General features: G+C 37.1%; 1 long non-coding RNA gene across 1 annotated transcript in view; it reads right to left on the reverse strand.

Moving 5' to 3' along the window:
• Nucleotides 1–2,528: 2,528 nt before the first annotated feature.
• Nucleotides 2,529–24,815, reverse strand: part of LOC116172964 — a 43,766-nt gene continuing 21,479 nt past the window's right edge. The window contains exon 2 of the long non-coding RNA XR_004145815.1: nucleotides 2,529–2,660. This is a non-coding gene — a long non-coding RNA (uncharacterized LOC116172964). The remainder of the gene's footprint in view (nucleotides 2,661–24,815) is intronic.

A 24,815-nucleotide genomic window follows, 5' to 3' on the forward strand; every position in this document is an offset into this window, starting at 1 on the left:
GAAATCAAATGTCGAGATTTGAGAAGAGGGAGGTGATAGAATGGAAGTGGGAGAGTAAAAGCGCGGAGGAAGTAAGAGAATTTAAATACCTACCTAGGATACCAAATGCAACTAAATAAAAGAATTAAGAAAAAGGACAAAAGTGACGATGAGACAGGTGTGGGAAATAGGAGAGAGGACTTTTTTCAAATCAAGAAAACATCATTTCGACGCAATGGTAAGAGGGTCGTCGACGTATGGAGCGGAGGTATGAGGATAAAAATGGGGAAAATAATAATATATTCGTGATGCAGGGCAGTAAGATTCAAGGAAAGAAAATAAAAGGAAAGTGAATTAGAGGAAGAAAGGCTAGCGACAAGGATGAACACAAAAGGGATTCGGTGGGAACAAGGGATTAGAAGGGAGCTAATTGAAGAATACAATCAACCACACAGAAAAACAAAAAAATAGTCTTCAGACGAAATGTGGAAACCAAATCATCATTTCAGAATCAAGCAAGGGGCCTGTTGTCAGACTGAAGAGGGTTGGTGACAAAATCTGTACGATAACTGGTACTCCACTGAAAGGAAAGAGGGAGCATAGGAAGAAAGACATCGAATTGCGAAGGCAGCTGGAAAAATGATCTTGGAGGACATCCGCACCATAGGCTCCACTTGGAAAAAAAAGTATCGCTCTGGCTCATGCACTCATGATAGCAGTGCGTCCCAAATCTTTTCTATCCTCCATGGTGACTGCTGTTTCCGTGTTTATCTATAAAAAGTTTGGATACTAGCATCAAAATGAAGCAGCGTGATAAGGACGCCGACGTCTTCAACACCCCCATATCCAAAGCCAGCGAACTCGACAGCCTCATCATTACTGCTGAAGATTCTGTTGATAGCATTAGGTACGTTCACAAAGAACATCTATTCTACATCTATAACTTTAAAAAATCGATCAAAAAAGTAACTAATATCAATACCAACGTGATTTCATTTCATTAGAGAAGACAATTAGATATTGTGAATTGGGCTTGGGCGGAGAAAAGAGGGAGCGGGAGTTGGGACTGTACGAGTACAGCAAACTAGGTCAACCATCAACCCACCCGCAACCTTGACACTCGGGATTAGATAAGAGATTGAGTCAGGCATACCGTATTTTCTATTAAATTACCACAAATTAGTAATTAGTTTTCCCTTGTTTGCATAACTTTCTCGTCCAGGAGTTGCTAATTCCTTAAACATTTAACAAAAAGAGAAGAGGAAGTCAAAGAAAAACATGAACACAATTAATAAAGCAGGAATCTTACACCTACATGGTAGAATGTTGGTCACTAATATAATATGTAATGTTGTGTAAAATTGATGACTAAACACCAAAAATAATGGGACATTCTGTATATGAGAATATTTAAATTTATTAAGTGAATGTAGGGGAAACACAAAATTCGATCGTTTCATTTGAATTTGTATTTCAGTTTTCCTTTTTCCTTTTAAAATTACTTGTAAATACGTAATTGTTGTTTAAATTTTATCGCTTTATAAACATTCAATTTAGATAAGATGCTTTAAGTTAGACACATCTGGTCGTTTGCGATAAGAAGTTTTTATCTTACGGAATTTAATTAACGGACGAGAAGATGCAAGTGTTACGAAAAATTGCACGTTTCATGTCGGCGTTCCGTCGTGATTGGTGACTTATTTGAAAATTGATTAAGAAGTTTATTTTATGGTAGAGGTGTTTCTTTAAATACTGGAGATAACGAGAAGACGGGAGCGTTCAACTTCAATTTCCATCAGGTTTATCAGAACCTATCAACGGCAATTAGCATAAATTAACTAGGTGTTTTCTAAAGTAAATTTTATTACTTTTAACAATTATCCAAGGTTGTACTTTTATTGTTTTAGTGGCAGCAAACAACGAATCGACAAAGAAATAACATCTAGTTGATCACTGGAGAACGAATTGGTATTTCCTGGCTTTGCGATTTAAGACTAAGAAATCACACCACGTAGTAGAGAATCTCGGACAGGCTGTTATGCAAATTAGGCATTGAGCTCTAAATTACAAACAAATAAGAGCACGCTGTTCGTTGGTTTTGCTTTACTGGCGAAAATATTTACATAGCGATCGTACCTTTTAAATTAAATTGTAAAGCGAAGCCATTAAAATTTATAACCGAATATAAACCTGTTACATTTTGTCCTCCTCGTCGCTTTCCATTTTATAAGTAATCGCGAAGCTTTCAATGGTAAGTATATACAAAAATAATAATGCGCATTGTACTCGTCGAAAAGGAAACTGGAAAAGAAAAGTATCTGGCACTAAAATTAGAAGGGAAAGACGAAAAAACTGAAATGCATTAAAGCTAGGGGAGATATCTCCAAGGGGTTGAGATGTCAACTTCAGACTCCGTGCGAGCGATAAAATACAGGGGGATCTCGATGAAACTTGACAAGACATTTTTACCCCTTTTTTTCCGACCGGTTGTTACGAGGACTAACCGAATTCACATGCAGTTTTAAGATCCCGACTTTATTTTTGAAAGATTAATGGATTTTACAATGGTTTACTTAGTATCTACACTTAGTTTACAAAATCTTTAATTAGCGAAGGGACGCACTCCGATGTTTGTCTTCTTTAATTGAAAATTCGTGTTTCAATTCTGCATTCCGGCGAACCTGGAAAAAAAGAGACATAATTACATACTCGGGTCGCATTTGTTCTCTGTAAATTGGGGTTAACAATGAAAAATTATCAAAGAGTGCTAAATGCAGTGCGAAGTTTGGAGTGCTTTTGACATCAATCCAAATTTCGTTTCAACTTAAAAGGCATTTGTCGAACGAGGTGTATTTTCGATTTATAAATAACGCCCGGTTCATTCAAATTAAGTGCTAAATATAACAATTTCTGCCCACTAAATGGGGTAAATTATAGGTACGTTAACTGTTTGTGCAATGGAATATAAACACAACGTTTGTTAAAAATTTCCATAAAAGACTTTATAATTAAATGTCTCGTCACTTTACATCGCTTACAACACTCCTATTGGGCGTAGTAGATTAACGTTTTGACTTTTTCTAAAATTTAACCCACTCCACATCCCCCACTTCAAATAAGTACTGCTGTGTAAATTAAAGACGTCGATGAACGCCCTTAATTTTTGGCCTGATGACCCTTATGTGCTGTGTAAGTTTTGGTTAGAATTACTGTCTAGCTTATAGCTTTTTCTAACGGTCAGACAGACGATCATAATAATTACCTATCAGCTGAAACATCATGAGCCACGTAGCAAACTAATTTGGGATGAGAAGATTTCAATGAGATTTGTACGACTTGTGATTACAGCTAAGATCTCAGATATTACTGAAGATTTAATTCTAGATTTAATTGGATATCTCAATAGCCAACGCTATCAGGACAAAACAAAACAAACAAACAAAAATCATTATAATAATTCCTGTAATTTTATTAAATGGAGTTTAATGTGGCTTCAAATTATTTTAATCTCATTTCAAGTGATTTTAAATAGTTTGGGATTAGGAGCGATTGTAATGCAACTTATTACGATTTCGAATGGTCTCAATAGGATTTTGAGTGATTTTAATGAAATTTCAAAGGATTTTAGGGTAGTTTCAAATTATTACCAGATTCCAATAGAATTTGAAAAAATTGAAGTGATTTTAGTGTTGTTTCTGGTGAGGAAAATGCCATTTTAAACTAATTTTGTAGACATTTGAAGTGAATTTAATGTGACAAGATTTCAATAGTATTTGAGGTGATTTGGGTACAGAAGATTTTTATGTGATTCCGTATCATTTCGCGAAATTTCAAGTTAATTTGAGATTTCAAATGCTTTTAGACTTTGAAGCGAATCCTATGTGATATCCAAGTTCAAGCAATTTTAATGAGATTTTGAATAATTTTAAATGTATTTCAATACAGTAACATTAAAGTACTTGCAATGGGATTTTAACACGATATCTGACGATTTCAATCAGATTTCAAGTGGTTTGATGTGATATCAACTTATTTAATGAAAATGATCACGAGATTCCAGGAGGTTGCAATGAGTTATTCAAGTGCTCTTAATGTGATTTCAACTGATTTCAATAAGATTCAAAATACTTAACGTATTCTGAATCTCAACATTTCTAGTGATTTGGTGGTGACTTAACATGATTTATATATAGTTGCTTCAGAGAGTTTCGGGGGAATGTCAATTCAATTCGAGTTCAAGTGATTTTAGATTATCTCAATTCGACTTTAATACGATCTTAACTTGCATAATCTGTGACTACAGCTACGATGTGTCGATGTCGGATGGAAATGTATTTAGAGTTCAATGATTGTTTTTTCAAATTATTTTAGTCCTAAATCAGTGATTTCATGGGCATTTCAGTGATTAGTGAATTCAGTAGAATTTTAAAAAGTGTGGATGAGATTTTATATGATTTCAGTGAGGCTTTCTATCTGTTCTAAATGTAATTTCAGATTATTTCAAATGATTTGAATGGGAATTCAAGTGAGTTCTAACGATTTCAATTTTCAAGTCTACTTTTTTAGCCCATCTTTTAAGAATTAAAAAAAAGTGCTATTGTTTGCGTTTTGTCCGTCCGTCCGGACCCACTTCTGAAGGTGTGCCAGACGGCCATCAAATTTCGCTGTTTAAAGCCCCCCCACCCCCCCCCCCCGAATTATTTCCTAAGATGCTGTTTTTGAAAGTAAAAGGTGCAATTGGTCTCAGATTTTGCATACGCATGCCTTTAGTGGTGCCAATTTAACCTTTAGAAAATGGGGGGGGGGGGAGGGTAAACACATGTTGCACCCTTCATGGTATTCTAATGAAAAGTCTCATCGAAATAAATTGGTTTGTAGAAACTTTAACTTTCCCGTGCGACTCTTTTTCGAAATCAGTGAGCGACGAGGCCTGAGGGGGGGGGAGGGGGTTAAAAATTAATTTTATCTCTCATTGTATTCTAATTAAAGGTCTCAACGAAAGCAACAGTTTTCTACAAACTACTTCCTTTAAATGCAAAGATTTTAAGGGCCTAAAATAAGAAATTTTTTTTATATAATCGTATGTCCTAACTGGTTTTGTTTTCTAGATACAGGATGTAACAGTTTTTTAAAAAATCGGTTTTTTATCAATTACTCAAAAACCTTCCAGCCGATTAAAAAAAAATTGGTAGGCTTATTTGTCGTCACAATATAATATATAATAATATAAGGGCCTTCCTTTAGTGGGAATAAAATAAATATAACCCGATTTTAGTAAAAAAAAACCCTGTATCTAGAAAACAAGAAAAGTTAGGACATACGCTTATATGAACAAAATTTCTTATTTGTGGCTGGTATACGCTTTTAAAATTTTTGCACTCAATTTTGAATCACCCTGTATAGGCAACTGAACAACGTAGAAGATGTGTAGTTATCCATTGCCCCGATAGATTACACGCTAGATACGCTTACGAGTGCTAAGTTGTTTTCCACCTTAGATATGAATAACGGCTACTGCCAACTGGCAAGTTGGTATGCATCCCGAACTTTGCGAGAAGATAGTTTTTAGTATAGGGTCGGGTCTGTGGCAATTTACGGTGATGCCCTTTGGCTTGTGTAACACTCCCGCAACGTTTGAAAAATTAATGGAACTAGTCTTGAAAGAATGTTGTTTGCTATACTGGGTGTTCATTTGAAAACTTCCCACTACGGATTGATGGTAAACTACTGATTAAAGGAAAAAACGCCGAAACACGTCAAAAGATTTGTTAAAGCGAACAACTTTTCAACCAAAAACTACTTCACCCTGTTTCACCTTTCACCCTCTTCCCCCCAGGGCCATTCCCTTTAAATTTTAAATGACAAGTGGTATTGAGTAATTAACGTTTGATTTTTTAAAATCGGTCGATTTGTTTTCCATAAAATTAGAAAAATCTTTATTTAATTTATTTAATCGGCCTATCTTTATTTGTTCAGATAGAAGACAAAAACCAACGAAAATATCACTTATTTGTTGCTATGGGAAAGAAAGAATTTAATTTGCTGTCAGTTACCTTTGTGACAATCTTGGGATGGTGAAAATTTATTTATTGATCCAGATTTTACTTCCAGAATGGTTTACACACTAGGCGAAAGAGTGGAAATTATTCTAATTTTCTCGAAAACGAATCGACCGATTTTAAAAAAATCAAAGGTCAATTACTCGATGCCACTTGTCATTTAAAATTTTTGAAGTAATGACCCTGGGGGGCAGAGGGTGATGTAGTTCTTGGTTCAAAAGTTGTCCACCTTGACAAATCTTTGACGTGTCTCGGCGATTTTTCCTTTAATCAGTGGTTTTCGATAAATGCCTGGTGGGAAGTTTTCAAATGAACACCCTGTATAAGCACAACCAATTCTGTTTCGGGTTAGTTCCGACATCGATGCGTTCTTGTTATGTTATAAATTGCGAGTGATAATACTGTCATAAGTTAATCCATTTTAAGACCGTTGTAAATATATTGTTAATTAAATGTAACTAAATAAACGACATAATTAAATTTACGTTACATTATCTACCAAAATAGTAAATTTGGTATCCTCTTTGTCAAACCTTAAAAATCTAGGGCTGGTGTCGCGCCACCTTTGTGCAAAGTTTTTGTGTGGGACATTATACTCCCTATACAAATCAGTACAAAATATTGGTTTCAAACCAATAATCCAATCAAAAAAATTGCCGTTGTGGCAATGGGGATTTCGATTTAGTGAAGCTGAATAACTAGCGAATATTGACGCACTTGAAAGTGTTTTGAATCTGAGAGTGGGTATCCCAAATGTGTGTATAAGTGAAGGGTATTATTCGACACCTTGGCTGCACGTCCTCTAAAAGACCATACGCATAAAACAGAACTTTGTCTAAATTAACAATGTTACCGTAGGATGGGAAAGTTTACATCCATTCAATTTCGGGTATGCCCTACATCAGGCGTGGGCAACCCACGGCCCGCGGGCCAGATCCGGCCCGCCGATAGGTTTTGTCCGGCCCGCTAATATAATTCATAGTTAATACTTCATAGGGCTCACAAGTTTCAAATTCTTATTAATTAATTAATTAAATATGATTATGTTACACGTGCAGCATCTAGTGGATGTGATCCGAAGCTTCCAAGACGTTTGAAAGCCTAGTTAAGGATGCATTTATTGTTTCAGAGATACCGCCAGGTATTTTCCAGAATTTTCCTCGCGATAATACCGGGTGGGGCAATACAACGACACGTGTTTTAGGGATAAAGAATCTTAAGAGCATAAATGAAAATTTGGATACAAACTGAATATGGGGATTTATTATCCACATCTGTTAAATTTTGTTTGCAAAATCGTGTCAATTTTCAGTACTTATTGATTTTTTTTTAAATAATTTTTACGAAAGCAAAAAATAGATCAAGACCAAAAAGAAATAGATACTTAAATATTGATTTCTTTAAACATACTTTTTATTTGGATTTTCAAGTGTGGCCCGTGGCGCATATAAAAAATTTTATTTTGGCCCCTTGGAAAAAAAGGTTGCCCACGCCTGCCCTACATAATAATGACTTACTTCAAACTTCAACATCGACCTGCCACTAATATGTAATTAGTGGTAAAACTATATAATATGCAATAAGCTAAAACTCAATATAGCTAATTACAGTGTTCTCTTAATAGGAAGGAAGAAATAAAAATTAATGAGCATGCATTTTACAGTACCTACTTGTTCATTAGAGGCGTTTCACGTCTACTAAGAAACAGTCTCGGGACAAGTTTGCCAACGAGGGTGGAACGTTACTACCGATTCTAGCGTTAAATTAATTATTTTTTATTATCTTCTGACATGTATTGCGAATTTCGTACGTTTCAATTTGTTATAGTTTGGCTTTGGCCAACAGAATCCCGATGGAGTCTCGATTATGCCGATGAAGTCAAAGTAATGCAAGTTTCATAATTACATCGTTAACGACTTACGTCTCAAAGAACAGAAAATATGATGAGGGGTAGGTACATATAATTACCTATCGCATTCGAGATCTTATTTTGTATGATTGATTATATCACTGTGTGCGTGAGTGCTGAAGATCAAACAGATCATGCCCGAAGACGATGCAATTAATTGAGGAAGATAAATCTTCTCTCGATTAAGGGCGAAAATATAATCAACAGTTATATCCGGAGTGTGTCCACGTGAAAACTATGTAGGGCACCTACATTAGTTTTGGAAATAGCATCACATTTTTGAAAAGAAGAAAAACCGTGAGAGAAGATTCGATCGTAATCTACTATCAATTTCAGTTCTTCAATGTTTGAAGTCCTCTTAAAGTCTTCTTTAAGTTCAGTTAATGTTATTCTCAAATTTTCTCAAATTTTTTCTTGCTCACCTCAAGTTTCTTCAAATTCTCTCTTACGTGCCGTTGAAATTCTCTTTCTAAGTTCACCTGAGCTTCTTCTCACAAGCTTTTTCCAATTTCCATTAAATTTATCCTTCGCAGCTTCCTTCAGGTTACCATCAAACAACGTTCTCCAACTGCCACAAAAATTCTTTGTCTCACGATATAACTTCTCAGTTTCCTTATAGCGTCTTCGCCTGAATTGTCCTCAAAATTGTCTTAAATTTCCCTCCAATTCCCATCAAGTTTTCCTAAAATGAACTGTTCCTTTTAGACTAATCTCAACTTTCCTCAGGTGCCTTGTAAATCCTTCTCAAATTGTCCTCAGATTCCGTTCACACTCCCCCTTAGCTCTCTCAATTTTCGCATAAAACGCTCTCCACTCGCCTACAAAAAACACTTTTTTCAAGTAATCCAAGGTCTACAGTGTTTCAGCTTCTAAAAGTGACAAAGTTTTGGTTTCACCTTTACCATTTTTCTCCAGGGAACAACTAAAGGCGTATGCCCACAATTGATTGGGCTAAAAGCGCGCTACCTTTTCAAAAAAAATTTTACACTTTTGTTTTTGATTACAGAGGAAGTTTAAGCAAATTTAATGAAATTCGAACTTTTTGTCTACTCCCGTTTAAAGATGAAGGTAAAGATGGAGCATCTTTATTTAACCAGAAAAGGCACACCCAAAAATCAATACAGCGGCTGAGAAACAAAATTAAAAAAGAAACACAGATTTTGATACTTTTCTGCTATACGCAGGTTCAGTTTTTCGGTCTCCACTCTTCTCTATCCATTGCCTTTCTTTTCATATTAGCGTATCGTTTCCCCTCTTTGAGATGATCTACCATCTCAACTCGCGTTTTCTTTGCACACTCCAGGGCTCCTTTGATCACGTCCTTCAGCAAACTATTCCTTCTTAGCACATGACCAAGCCACATTCTTTTCCTTCTCAAACTTGTTTCATACAAAGATCTTTCTTCTCCCATTAGTTCTAGTGCCTGTTCGTTCCTAATCCAGTCAGACCGCTTCAATTCTTTACATATCTTTCTTCAAAATTGTCCACGTTTCACATTCGTACAGTATAGCACCCCATTCAAAGCACTTCGTTTTTCTTTTCCTTAGATTCATATTTCTTTTGCCATTCCAATGTCCGTCTTTATTTCTTTCCAGTTTCTCCAATCATCTGTAACAGTGGTTCCTAGATATTTACAGGTTTCTTCCTGTCCCAGTATTTCATCTTTCAGTTTTGTCTTCTGCCTCTCCAATTCTCATTACCTTAGTCTTTTTCTGACATACAACTAAACCATATTCCTATTCCCCTCCCTCATTAAATAAATTGCCTTTTGCAGGGGCAGGATGAAGCTGTCAACTTTTTAAATTTTAGTCGCCTTTTATAGATTATTAATTAAGCATTTTCGACCGATAAATAGTGATCTTGTGGTAATCTTCGTTTCAGGAAGGTATGTAGGTTTTTTATCCCTAAATTATATGTTCACAGACTGGACTGTGGGAAGAGAAATTGATTTTATTTTCATGGTATTTTGATTAAAAGTATCAACGAAAGGAACTGTTTTCTACCAACTACCTCCCTTTTCCCTTACTTCTTATCAAAATGGAACGCGAGGGAAAAACTTCTGCTCATGGTACACCGTATACTCCAAAGAAGATCTCCACGAAACGACTCAATTCATACCAATCACATTCTCCTCGACTCGACATATCGTGATCGGTTATGATTCTTCATATTTTCAAGAGAGAACGGTACTCATAAAGCGCAATTGGGACATCTGGAAGAAATATACAAATTTAAGGGCGACGGTGTAACGGAGGTGAGTCCTCGCAAAGGAAAAATGAATCGTCTAGACGAGATACATCTATTGCTAAGGTCGAAACCTTGGTCGAAACGAAATATCGGAAGAGGGCAAGTGGAACGTCTGGACAAGGCACATCTATTGATGATCTCAACATTTTCAGTGCAAATATCTGCAGAACGGAGTGTCGGGGAAGGGTACTCTTAAAGGGCAGTTGGAACGTCTAAACGACACATATCTTCTGGCGATGAAAAGAGTAAGTCTCTTTTCGCTCGTTTACAAATTCGTCATCGAATCTCATTTTGAACGCATCCAAATAGTTCGTTTTGAGTCGCGAAACTAAGGCACCATCTCTCGCTCTCCCACGTCTTTCGCTCTTTGAATTTCACCCCGTACAAAATGCCGTAACGGACCTTCCAATCTGCGCGTAAGGATACTCGACTAGCGTACCCCTTTAGACGAATAGTAAACCGGCATGTTGGTCACGTGCTCGGATTTAAACAGAACGAAACGAAACACTCAGGTCCCAAGAGATTTTGGAAAGCGTGTGCGCATTCCGCAATAAGTTTCTTGTTATCGCTGGTTATTGCCAGACATACTTTCGTTCACGTTCGCTAGGAAGCGGTGCATGTATACATTGTTCTATGCTGAACAAAATACAAATTCGAAAAAATAATTAATTCTAAAGCGACCATTCGTTACAATAGAAAGACTATTCGACAGTTTTTAAATACGTAAAGAGTGTATTTCCTGAAATTCGAACTGTTTGGTCGAGATCAGAATTCTCTTGGCAACCCCATTTTACCATAGTTTTGTATATTAAAGTTTCTGACGAATGGAAGAGTTATTAGGGTCGGTTGATGATAAAACCGTCAATAAAGCAGCAAGTAAAAAGGTTTTAATAGTTTCAAAGTAGCGGCATCTTCGTTAAAATTTTTGACGCTTAGTCATTCGCGAGTTTTTCAAAAATAGAAGTTGACATATGTGTTCAAATTTTATATGTGTAGAAATGAAGTTATTATACATCTGCACTGAACAAATTGAATTTTTAAAAATACAAAAATTTTAAACAATATTTCACATATTAAATTTTAACACATATTATGTCAACTTATATTTTTGAAAAGTCGTAATTGACGAAACGTCAGAAATTTTAACGAAGATGCCGCTGCTTTGGAACTATTAAAAACTCTTTACTTGCTTCTTTACTGGCCGTTTTACCTTCAACCGACCCTATTTATAACGATAGTATTTTTGAAAATTTTGAAAATCGGAAGAGCACATCTGTAAACCAGTCTGAAGCCGCAGTCCCTACCTTCTATGTGATACGGTTGCTGTGAAAACACAAACAGAAGTAGGCAAATTTACCATTAGATCTATTTAAGAGAACTGTCTGTAAAAAAGCCTCTTTTATATATTGCTGACGAGCCTTGTTCTTGGACAAAGACATCTATCATTTCAATATGCCAACACTGGAACATGCACGAGTTACTCAAAAGTGAGAAAGCGGTGACTTTATATTTATTTATTTATTATCCCTCTCTTGTTGTGGGCCCTCAACAGACAAGCGCCCAATTACAGAGTGACCCGCATAATGCTATTTAGAGGTGCCTCTGCAGAAGGTTTTAAGTTGGTCTATACTACTCCGGTATTTACCTTACGAATTAGGAAAACTGCACGAAAACCTAGTTCGGAGTAGCCGGTAGAATACTCGGCACTGGTCTAAGGTAATTTCCATCTCCGCCACAGATGAAAAATTCACCTCAACCCAGGTTCGAACACCCGACCTCCGGATTTATAACCCAACGTTTTACCACTGAGCCATAAAGCCGGTATTTGATATGGTATCGGCTATGCCCAGTTTGAGTTTCATGCAATTCGATTCATAACTAACGGAGATGTCTAAAGGGCCTTCCTTACTTTTTGGCCTACATTGCTAAGTCGCGTTCGATCTACAAATTTGATAGAGAATCCACCTGCAAAATTTCATCCTAATCCGTTTTCTCGATGGACATGAAGCCATCGAACGAGCGAGCGATCGAACGATTGAGAGAAAGCATAAGCGTCTCGCTTAACAACTCGACGCTAACATAGGTATATCACTTGGGGTTTGTGTGACAGTCTTGATGTGGTCATGTCTCTTAAGGGTCTCCTAAATGTTTTGGTTAATTTACAGATACCGCAGTGAATAACGCTTTCGATTCAAAACCCATGGTGTGACGAGTGACGACAACTAGACTGTACTAATTAGTTTTGTAGTTGTTCTCGACACTACAAAAAACATCGTGAAACACAACTTTGGTTACACCCCCTCCCCACAACACCCCTCGTCAAAAATTTCAAATCAGTCGGGTGATCTCTGAAAAATAAACTTGTGTTTTCCGATTTTTTGCATTCTCCATATCAAATGCCTTGTTAGTGAGGCTTGTTTTAACCGAAGTACTCGGTATAGGGACGGAGAACATGCAAATTGTAATTTGGAAACTCCTCTGATTGAAAATTTCACACAAAATTTCCATACGATCTCGCCTACAATATTCTATAATTTACAGATAAGTCAAATGTTCAAATCCTCTTTTTAGATGACCCATAATTTCGACCCAGAATATTATTGTCCGTCTTAAAGATGAAAAGAAATGTTCAAGAAAAGTTTCCACATTAATGACTATTTAAAAGTGGATTCAGTGCAAATTAGATGTTTAGCGCTGGTAAAGAGTGACATTTTCTAGAAAAGTGTATTCCATGGCATTTTAGTTTCGACTAAGAACGGTATTTGAATTACGTGATAATACTTTAATTCATAAACTTAATAAACAGAGTGATAAATTGGTTGTCTATTGTTCAAGCAGATTTGTTCTAAAAGTAAAACGTTACAAAATAGGAGCAAACCGTAATTTCATTACTAGTTATGCAATATCATTCGATTCGATATTAAGATGGAAAAAGCTCAACATTAAGAATCCGTTTACGTGGGTTTGAATTCTTAAAAATGCATTACATCAGTGACCAATCAATAAACTTAAAAAATGATTGACATTTACGTGTTACATTCTAAGTGCACGAGTAGAGTGGCATACTATTAAAAATGTTTCAGGAAGGGTGATAAAAAGGCGAAATACAGGTAGCGTGTAAATGACACGTTGTAATAACGCCTAGCAGAAAAAAAACGCACGTCAATTACTAATTTACGTTGATGAAGTTAAAATTGCTTGCTTTTGTCGACGAAAGTTTCTTTAATTACGTAATGAAGTTTACAAGAGTTATAGTTAAGTAGTAGGTATTAAGAAGGTGGTAAAGTTATAGTTAGAAGTGGAATTCGGGCGTTTATTTGGTACACGCCGCATTTATATTCTCAATTAAACTTGGCCGTAGCCAGTAAAAGGGTTGTAATGATTAGTATTATCGATCGAGGGTAGGTATATAGGTATAGCGGCGGTTTTAAGTTGAATAACGAAATGGGGGTTTGCGAGTCCCGTTCGCTTGCTTTAACTCCGATTTCCAAGCGATACGCTACGATTTATATCTTGAAGCCACGCGAAAACAAGTAATATATTTAAATTGCTAACTAATATGACAAATATAATCGAGCCGTGCTGGGCACGGATCGATGAACGTAGTGGCCCCTATCTAGGGGTGCGGGTGCGGGATACTCAAGAACCCCCGCGATTCCGGAAACGAGGTACGATTGGCTCCGGCAGTTCGCCTTGCGACCAGCCAGGATATTCACAAAACAACTCGAGGGGGAAAAACGAAAAAATGCGTGCAAATAACGTGGCCGTCGCGAGGGGGTGGGTTTAACATAATTAAATGATATGAAAATCTAAAGGACATACGAATGTATCTGATTTTGTAATTAATTATCCTTCGGGATACTACGAGCTTATGTCACGTAGGCCCGATTGCCAAAATTGGGCACTTTGTCATCTATTAGCACGCTCTTGAGCTTAATTTTTTCCTCATGATGAATGATGATTAATTACCAAGTCATTTACCTTCTTATTCGTTTCAATTTTCAACCCTATCTTTCGTGACAGAACTCTTTAATATTCCCCCATGTCGCCATTTTTCAATTTCTGTACCCTTTGAGGGTTTCTTATTTACACAGCCACCCCACCCACGTTCTCCTATAATGATCTTATACCGAAAGTTACTTCAACTTTTTTAATCAGCCCAAACTTTAATTATGAAAACGCCGTGAGTCGTGCTTTTTCTACTTCCCAACTTCGCTTTCATAAGACTTCTCTTCTAACATGTACATCGAATACTTTTTCAATTTGTTTCAAAAGAAACCCTTCGGCGATTACAAATGCAAATTAACCATTCGCAAAATCTTGTATTATGTTTCGGCACGATACGCAAATTAATCTAAATTGCTTTTAATGAATTTTCCTGTCGGCTTTCCCATATTTAAAATCTCCGCAATTATGCGATTTTCCCGGCGCAAACATCCGATGAACTTTACACACCGAAGGAAAAATTCCAATCTCTGTTCTTTTGGTTTTAAAGTTTTTTGTCAATTGGAAGTGGATGCCGCGGCTTTATTTCTTTTATTTCAAGCGAAATGTCAATAGGAGCTTACTGCCTTTGCAGCAAACTTGAGATTCTAATTAAGAGAAAATAAAGATTCAGCATTCAAGCTAAAAGCATTAAAGAAAATCTAATAATGGTTAACTTTTGACCCCAGTAAATATTACATCTCACTAATTGACTGCCATATTCTCATCTTCATTATCCAATTAATACATCTTTTAATTTCATTTTTTTCGTATTCCCCCTAGTAATGTTTTATGCTAACGACTCCAGTAATTTTTTGGTGTATAACAGCAGCACGGTCGATTAATTAATTTGTATTTGGCCGACGCGTTACATACACTTTTTTTTATTTATTTGTGCTCTAATTTAAATACCAACCTGCAACCTATATTTAACTTAATCTCCACATTTAAATTGAACGCATAATGACATTCGTTTACGAAACGAAAATTCATCTCCTTATACAAATTTAATTCCTGTAACATAATATCGACGAATGGAATTTCGAGAGGTTTACGACGATGATGCGACATGATGAGATACTAAAACTCTATCAACCTCATCGTCAAATCGTATTTATCTCAATTTTCATCGGAATATGTCTTCCGTTTATAAATGTAAATGTAAATTGCGTTTTCTGGTGTAAGATATAGGCAAACGTAATTTTTTCTTCGCCCTCATCTCCACGTTCCTGCAGGCGAAGTGCTCGTTAAAAATGTAATTAGCTTCATTGGATTGTGACACGCGGTGACCATTGCGAAAGACAGATTTGCTAACAGCTAATCAATTTATCGTCGGAGTTTAGCCGCTGTATCTACAATTAATTAGAAATTCAGAAAACTACATTGTTTTACTTCCAACAGGCACACATGAATGGCAAATAATTCACCATTTTGCTCAATAACGTACAAATTCTGACCCTCCATAGGGCCCGTAATGAATTAAGTGCTGAAAATCAAATTTGGTTTTCGTTAACGTGGGAAGATCTCTTCTATTAAAAAAAATGTGAATTAAACTTCATTTAATTGACACAATTTCTGATTTTCAATGTAGTATTGACCGTCGGTTCCGTTAAACTCAATCGATTTCAAAACAGGTTCAGGTTCATTTAGGTTCTTTCATATCAACATAGCATAGTATCATTGGAAAAACAACAACCACAGTTCCGTACACTAAAGCCCTAAACGTGTAAAAAACGTAATTATATACCTGCTGGTATATTATAGTACACATAAATGTTCGACGGATATTGCTATATTCCTGTAGAATATTATGCGTATTGATATACGATTTATATGCGATTACTGAATACGTTTAAATTTCGTATATGGAATATGTAGTAATATCCTTACGCATTATTCGTATTAAATTCGTCGATAATGTACTGGTAATAAACGTTTATAATAAATGCAATATATGGGCTTAGTAGATTGTATATTTAATCAAATTAAAATGTCTGCACATAAAAATTACAAAGTCCATCACGAACATTCAGGGCCAATTTTCTTCATTTCCTATTTGTAAAGCTAGCTGCCTTCGCATCCGTGAGTGGCGTCGCTAGGCGTCCTGAGCATCCATACGGACCCGGAAGACAAGTTTAATAAACTTCGATCTGTTGAAACTATTATTAAAGTTGCCTTCAGATTGTCCAAGAAGCGTCGTTTTCAATTCTTGCCGTCTTTGCATACATAAGAGGCGCCGGTTTGCGTTGAAGAAGCGTCCGTCTGCAGGGCCAAAAAAAGACAAGTTTAAACTATGATCTGTTGAAAGTAGCTGGAGCCAACTTTGCGCTGTCGATGCAGGTTCCCGTTCAGAATGCTACTTTACTACGTCCTAATAAAGATGAATATCAAACAAGTTGTAAATCAGCATATGCATGATGAAAGCGCATTTTTGGTAATGCAGATCAGTATTTCATTAGCAAAGTTTAAAATTATCGATCTCACGAGTAATCTAACTCAAAACAGACTAGAACCTGCACATATACAATATAACAGAAAGCTTTTAGTGAAAATTTAAAGTCTCTAGCAATTGTAATTGCTGAGATCTCAGTCGGACAGCCAGCCAGCCCGCCATAACGAATATAATAGCGATTTTTTTTTCAAAAATGCGCTAATAATTAAGTTGTTATATTGGTAGCGCTATCTAACGGTAAAATTATAGCACCTCCGAAAAGTATATCGAAACTATTTTCTTAAATTATCGATCTCACAAGTAATCTAACTAAAACTAGACTAGAGCCTGGACATCTACACTACATTAGATAACTTTTAGTGCAAATTTGAATTCTCTAGCTATTGTAACTGCTGAGATCTCAGTCGGACAGCCAGCCAGCCATAACGAATAATAGCATATTTTTTTCCAAAAATGCGCTAAAAATATAATCCTATTATTATTGTCAACTTACCAAATACCGCAACGTTTTTGGATGAAGGCATAACCCTAACTATCACACAACTCATTTTCAAATGCATATGTGAGTGCAAACGAATGTGCAAAATAAACAGTTTTAAAATGTCGAGATATAACTATAAGCATAAAACGGTCGTATATAACACGAAAGAATTAGATCGTATAAAGTACGTATTCCTTGTACCAATTTCAGTAGTAATTGTAACAAGTAGAATTTGTGTCATACAGGGTGGCTGATAAGTCTGGAAACGGTCGATTATCAGGGAAAATGTACTCAATATATGTAACGTTTTTTTGATACCTTGCTAATTTTCTCGGATAATCGACCGTTTCCAGACTTATGAGCGACCCTGTATTCGCATTTGTAGAGCAAGTAAGCAAACCAATATTCCAGTAGCTATACGGTAAATTAAAAACCTATTGTATACGTTTGTAAGATTAATGCTAAAAAAACGTTTCGTTAGAATATGACATAAACCATAGATACGTAATTTTGACACGTAGAATAAATCTAGTTTTTATTCGTATTTTATAGGAAGTATAAACCAATATTCCCGTATGTTTATCAAATTATTGGCAAACAACGTTTATTTATATAGATATTATCAACGTAGAACATGAACTCTATGGGTTATATACTTATCAATAAAAACCGTGTTTAAACGTAGGGTACAAAATTGGTTGACGGAAAAACGTATATCTTACAACCAATACCGAATTTATTTCAAAGCGCTTTAAAAACGTTTTTTAAACGTAAGTGTGTTTGTTGTGTTCTTAACAGATGTGTTCGATATTAAACAAATCGATTATATTAAACAAACATAACTAAATACATTGCATTCCTTTCTCAACCGGCAAGAACCAACATTTGGCGACGAGGATAAGTGAGTAATATATTCTGTATATAAAAACCCACAAGAAATAACAACACTAATAATTCCATAAAAGCATGAAAGAATCAATCAAAATGACAGAAGAATTGAGACTCCTCCGTAAACAACTCGAAGGTATGAGGGCACAACACAACCCGCTTTAAGACAGCTGGAAATGCAAAAACTCCTCAATGGAGAGCAAGAGGTCCGCAACCAAGAAGACGATTATAACACGAACAATTCGCTAATACAAAGCATAGAAACTATGGCTTCGAACGCTGCACAATCGCGCCAATCAGATAGACAATTCCAAAAATTAAAATTTGATGTTAAACTACTAGCGGAATGGAATAAATTCAAAACTGCAGAGATTTTGTCAGTTAATAGTAGACATAGGGAAAAAAACAATAATAAATCCCTATGTCTACTTTTTAATAAATAGCACTGTATGTGGGATCTGCAACCAAACAGTACAGCAGGACTTACTAAATCCCGAGGATAAGTTAAGTTTTCAAATGACTATTGGCAAAGTAACGACAGCCGAATGCACATTAGGTTAAGTACGTGTTCTACAGGGAACAGAATATGCTTCGATAACAATGCACCAAGCCAACGCGGTACACAGGAACCGACAACCGTGTAAAAAGCAATGGCAGTCGGAGCAGGGGCGAGGTTGTTTCCACCATGCAGGAAATCATTACTCGAGGCGGTGCAAATTCGACCCAGGCACTTTATACTATACAAAGTGCAATAGTGGAAGCACTTGGCATGTAGAGAATACCGCAACAGCAGGTGACGGGCAACCAACATTACAAACCATGGCTGCAACTTGAGATTTCACCACAAACAACGTATATCCTTTACCTACGGTAGATGCTGCATTTGCGAAGGTTGCCGACGCCACTATCTTATTAAAAATTGACCTTACCCAGCCTTCACCCAGATACCTATCGATGCCGTGCTGGCCTTTATCGAGTTCACTGCCTTCCATTTGGCATCTCTGCAGCCCCCAGTTAATGCAACCTCTTTCGTAGTTTAGTACTGCTCCAGTACGACAAGGTTTGAAGTTACTAAGAAGTTGTCAGATTCTGACTTTGTGCCGACGACTTTTAACTGGTGATGTGAATTCTTCAGATCGGCTACGTGGTGGTTGCTGAGATGGATCTTCGATGGAAGTTCTTTTTGGACGAAATTATGGGTCGATCCGAAGTAGAGGAGGGCTCTCACGTCATTCCTACATATTTTAATCGACAGAGTAGGTAGATTGGATTGGGTTGCAATGCGAATTAGATGAACAGCCGGGTGCTACTCCCGACAGCTGTCCCGTTTTTTGGTCGCGGCCGCTTGCCAGAACTGGGCAGTCGCGGTGAAAGTGCTATTCTGGAACCTGGACAGTGGTGGCACCTTGGCGTGTTGGGCGCTCTGTTGGACTCTGTCGGTGGTAATGGTATTGGTGGAGTGTTTCGGATCAGCGCCTTGTTACAGTTCTTCATGTTTTTGGGTGAGACGTACCAAGTCGAGTAGTGACGTGGACGTCGAGGTTAATAAGCACTGCCGGATGCGTGGGTGTAACAGGTCCTTCAGCAACTCGGGGTGGTCGTGAATCGGGATCTTCGGGCGCTTTGCTAACTGGGCCTGGTCCTTTGGAGGAACAATTGTGGGGACTCCATATTCTTCTTTCGACCGAAGAATTTCGAATGGAGCTTACCCAGAATTTTTTTATTAATTGCTCCATGATGTTTTTTTCGAATGGGTAAGTATTAAATAGATAAAATTTGCTTTCATGGACAGTTTTTATTGGTTATTAGCCTAAAAGAACCATAACCAATAAAAACTAATACGTAAAAATTGTTCAAAAAAATGTTCATAGCAAATTTAGCATGCCAACGCTTTATTTTTTAAGTGAAAACCTCTTGTGTTCATATCCTCAATGAATTTTACCCTAAAAAAGGGGTAGTTTGCAGTTATACCTATAATATATCCAAAATTAATGGTTTTTGGTAGATAAGGGCACATACGAAAATTTGTGCGACTATTGTAACATATTGTTTAGTCATTAGTGAGCTTTGATCTAACAGAACCAGTTTTCCAAAAGTTGAAACCCAAAAAAATTCAAATTTCAAAAATTTGTTTGAAAAAATACTATTTAAATTCATTGACATGGAAAAAAACTTCAATACTTGCATTTGACTTGAGTTTCAATAAATTTGAAAACTTGGTTCCCAGGGTACGTCACTGAACCAAAGGGCACCGGTATAGTGATCATCGACCACAAATGATCCAGAGATAATTCCACACGGTTGCCCGAATCGAAAATAAATTTAGGTCGCTTATCTACCAACCATAGCTTTAGTTTTTCATGGCGGAAGTAAACTGTTACAAATTAAAAGCGCCGGTTATTTAAATCACATGCGTCCACCGAGAAGATTACACCCTCGCACGCCATTGCATATTTTGGTGCGTTATCAATTTCCTTCATTTCGTCGCCGAGAAGTTTATGAGGAGTTACGTGATAACAGATTCCGATTGCCAGGTTCAATGGGGCATAAAATAAGGTGGTGATTAAATTTTAACGCATTTGCTTGCATGGCGCGTAAAACCGAGTGAATAATTGAAATTTACGAAGTCCCCTTGTAAGCTCTATTTCAACTTCAATTTATGAAACGCAGCCTTCTTTGTTAATCAAGCATTTTTGAATAATCCCTCTTTGGCGCACTGAAGAAGTAAAAGATGCATAATTAGCGCCTCGCGCGGAGGTGTACTCTTCAATGTACTTTCGTTTCATTAAGCCCTCTACTAAATGATGCAATTTGCGATAAAAAGGTATGACGTAGCTTCTCCAATAAAGCGATTCTAAATAATTAATAGAAATTTCATAATTACTGCAAGCGAAAGCTTTTCAGATTATTTCAAGTAGGTAGTCACTCGGGCATTTTTCTGAATATAATTTGCAGACAGAACGAGTGGTTCCATAATTAAAAATCCTTTGTAAGTGGATCTTTAAAAAACGATACCACCTCTATTTGTATTGTACTTATGTAGTTGCAGTTTACATTATCAGCAAAATATAAAGATGGCGTAAAAAAGGGCGTTGGTTGCAATTCCCTCCTACGTTCTTAAAAAGCTCACCCCTCGTTGTTGCCATGGTGATTCTTTTTCAACCGTCGGGGCGCTGCAGGTGGCGCTGCCATGACGCCCGCTACGCCTATAACTGTCACGAGGCAATCAACACAAAGAGTTTTTACTTTCATTCAGATTGGTTTTATGTTACTTCCCAAATGGCATGTCTCTCATGTGATCCTTTCACTGAATCTACAAGCCAAACCGAACGAAGAACAAAATCAATCGAACTGAATAAATTCCAATGAAATTTAATTCCAGAAGGAAAAGAATGCAAGGTGTTGCTTGGCATGGTGTTGTCAAAGTAATTTCCGTAAAAGGCACTAATTATAAATTAATGAATTAGTACACACTCTCTCCGTCAACTTGAGGAAAATGCGGTGGAGTGGAATTCCAACATTCCAATTGTAATGTAATAGATTAAATGTAGTGATCAGAGATAACATTTTGTCGTGGGGTTATTAATATTAAAAAAATTCTAAAGGTCGTAGCATTTCGGAAAATGGTTTACCGCGATCTACTTTCCTAATGAGGTATTCCGTGTCGGAAAAAAAACGATTTCATTCATTTAAAATCGCGTTTTAGTATTGCCACATAATTGGCCAATTTAAAAGGAAACGGATGCGGTTACGTAAGTTTCTGTACGGAATTTAACCTAAATTCCAAGTGTGTGAAATATTGGCTCGCAATACGATTTGACACCTGAAAAGATAGACCTGCAGGTTGATTCCAAACGAGTTTGTAGATTAACTACCTATGAAGTAGCGCACCTTGCAGCTTGTTGCTAAGATCATCGGAAAAATATTTGCTTCGAGCAATGGAACAAAAAATTTATCTTCCATCGGCTGACTACTGTCATTAAGAATAAGTTTCGACGAATGAGTCATATTTGGTGATTAGTCGGAAAGCTTCTAAGGTATCCTCAAAATCATTTTGACACCTATTTCCCATCAAACTTCTCGTCTTCGAAATATGTCTTTCTTGCTTTATAGAAACCTTTTTGACATACTTTCTCTGAAATATCTTTTTCCAAGTATTTTTAAACTTTTAAAAGATGAAACAAAATGTGCGGGGGCGCAGAGGGATGAATTTGATGGAAGATGGTTAGAAGATTGTTGTGAAATAGCATTCTTGGTATTGGTACCGCAAAAAGTAGAGAAAAGAGACGTTGAGAGGTGAAAAAAGGAATGAACCTGATGGTTAGAGGGCTAGAGCGTTGTTGTGACATACCTACCTATTCTTGGCATTGGTGGTGCAAGAAAGAAGTAGAGAAAGGGAACCACCTTTATGGCAGATGACTAGAACCGACCAATCCCAATGGCACTAAAGGCTTGAGAGTCATTCAAAACCAATTAAAAAATTCGAAATAGGCTCATGAATGATCTTGAAAACCGTTTAAGGATATTGGCTGCCCTTATACATTCTCAGAATCCCTTAAAGACTCAACTCTTCAAGATATTGAAAATATTCTAAAACATTTAAAAGACTTTCAATGCTCTTGGAAACGCTCCAGACCAAAGACGAGGTCCTAACGACTTTTAAAAGCTCTTAGAGCTTTCAATCACGCTTAAAATTAAGACTCCTAAGGTCTCTTTAGAGTAGTGTTACCGGGAGAGGAGACGAGGCCAAGTCAAAGTCTCGTCTCGACCTGGTTCAGTCTCGTTTCGTCTCGTCTGCTCTCGTTTGGTCTCGCTTGGTCTCGACATACTATGGTGGAGGGCATATAAAAGGCTAAAGTACAGATACACGATGGTATATCGGGAAGACATCTAGGAGTGAACATAGTTAGACATAGTAGGACCCTTTCCAGGGGCAGCTTCTGGAAACAAACACATATTGGTGGCCATGGATTATTTCAGCAAATGAACAGAAGCCTACGCTCTACCAATCAAGAAGCAACAACTATAGCAGACGTTCTGGTAACAGCTTTTTATCAGATTTTGGGGTACCCTTGGAATTACGCGCTGACCAGGGACGGCGCTGTTCCAAAATCTGTGTCAACTATTGGGCATTTGCAAAACGAGAACCACTGATGCCAGAAAGCATGAATGGAACAATGAGGAAATACTTCCGTGTTGTTTGTGGAGGATGAATACGTGGAGAACCTGCGACAGAAATTTGGCACCATTCATAACAAAGTTCGCGATAATATGCAGTTAGCTTTTTTACTAATTAAGAAGGGGCTCACTGTCGTAAAATCACCGGAGGATACCGTCCTCCGTCTCACTGGCAATGGTTTTTATATAGGCTGTTGAAATTACTCCGTCTTTGCTAGGAATCCGCTTGATAAAGGTCAGGTGAGACTCGCACAACCTTGTTCCCGACCGGCACCGTTTCAGTTTTCGGAAAATCTACCAGTCCTGCGGTTGTGTGTCGTTTCTGGCTGTTGCCAGTGTACGTAGGATAAACATAAGAATAAACAGGATGTTCAAAAAAGTAGCTGGTCTCGTCACGTCTCTGCCCATTGATCGCCTTCTACGATCTCCAGGGCGGGTGTGGGCCAATTCTATCCCCGAACCCACAGGGAAGTTGACACCATGAAGGCCAACGTTAAAATTCTGAAATTTTCACAGATTCTATAATATTTAGATCTAAACCGGCTTTGTGGTTCAATGGTTGGGCTATAAAGCCGGAGGTCGGGTGTTCGAACCTGGACTGGTGTAAGAATTTTTCATCTGTGACAGAGATGGGAATTTCCTTAGACCAGTTTCGACCATTCTTCCGCCTATTCCGAATTAGGTTTTCCTGCAGTTTCCCTAATTCGTAAGGTAAATACCGGAGTAGTATAGAACAACTTAAGACCTTCTGCAGGGGCACCACTAGAAAGCATTATGAAGGTCACTCTGAAATTGGACGCAAGCGTGTTGAGGGCCCAGAACAAGAGAGGGATAATAAATAAATAGCGGGTAGGTATATATTGAAGGAACCGTGCCAGAGAACTTAATGGGAATTTAAGGAGGGTCATCAGAGAAACAAATAATTTTAGGGAAAATTGATGGAGGTTCGAAAGGCAATGAGAAAAGGGGGTTCTTAAGGGGAACTTGAGAACAACTTGAGAGCGGTTTATGAAAAAATTGAGAGGAAGTATAACAGGAATTTAAGGAGAGCTTGAGAAGGGTTTTGTGCTTGCGGAGCATTGAGGAGAACTGAATTGAGAAAGTTAAAGCAAATATTAGGGGGAACTGGGAAAAACTTAAAGAGGAACTTGGAACTTGGAATAAGGAATAGAGGGTTTTAACTTGCAAAATGAGAAGTAGTTCCAACTTCTTTGCATTTCATAGACAGTCATCTGATGACTAAGAATCGAAGTTTTCGACCTCCCACCCCTTGTGCTTCCCTCGTACCACTCCCAAAACCCATGAAATTTGGTTGGTTTCTTAGTTTTTCAATCATATCTTTTTAATGGTTCACTTTAGAAAAAAATATTGTTATCAGAAATTATAGACCATAAAACTATACACAATTTTTTGATATATACTACTTTTCTGTGAAATGTTTATTAAAAAAGATACAGAGAGCTTCAAAGTTGCTTATATTTTTAAGAATTTTGAAATTTCTATGTACATGTTTTAACCAAATTGTATACTTTATAATTAAGAGTTTTATGAGAAAATGTCTAGAACTTTTCGTTGTATAAATCCCCCTACCCTGCACGCTTACCAAAGGGGATGCATAATAATTCAACTTTCAGCCCT

The sequence above is a fragment of the Photinus pyralis genome, unplaced genomic scaffold (assembly GCF_008802855.1).
Source record: "Photinus pyralis isolate 1611_PpyrPB1 unplaced genomic scaffold, Ppyr1.3 Ppyr1.4_LG6, whole genome shotgun sequence".
NCBI classification, from domain to species: domain Eukaryota; kingdom Metazoa; phylum Arthropoda; class Insecta; order Coleoptera; family Lampyridae; genus Photinus; species Photinus pyralis.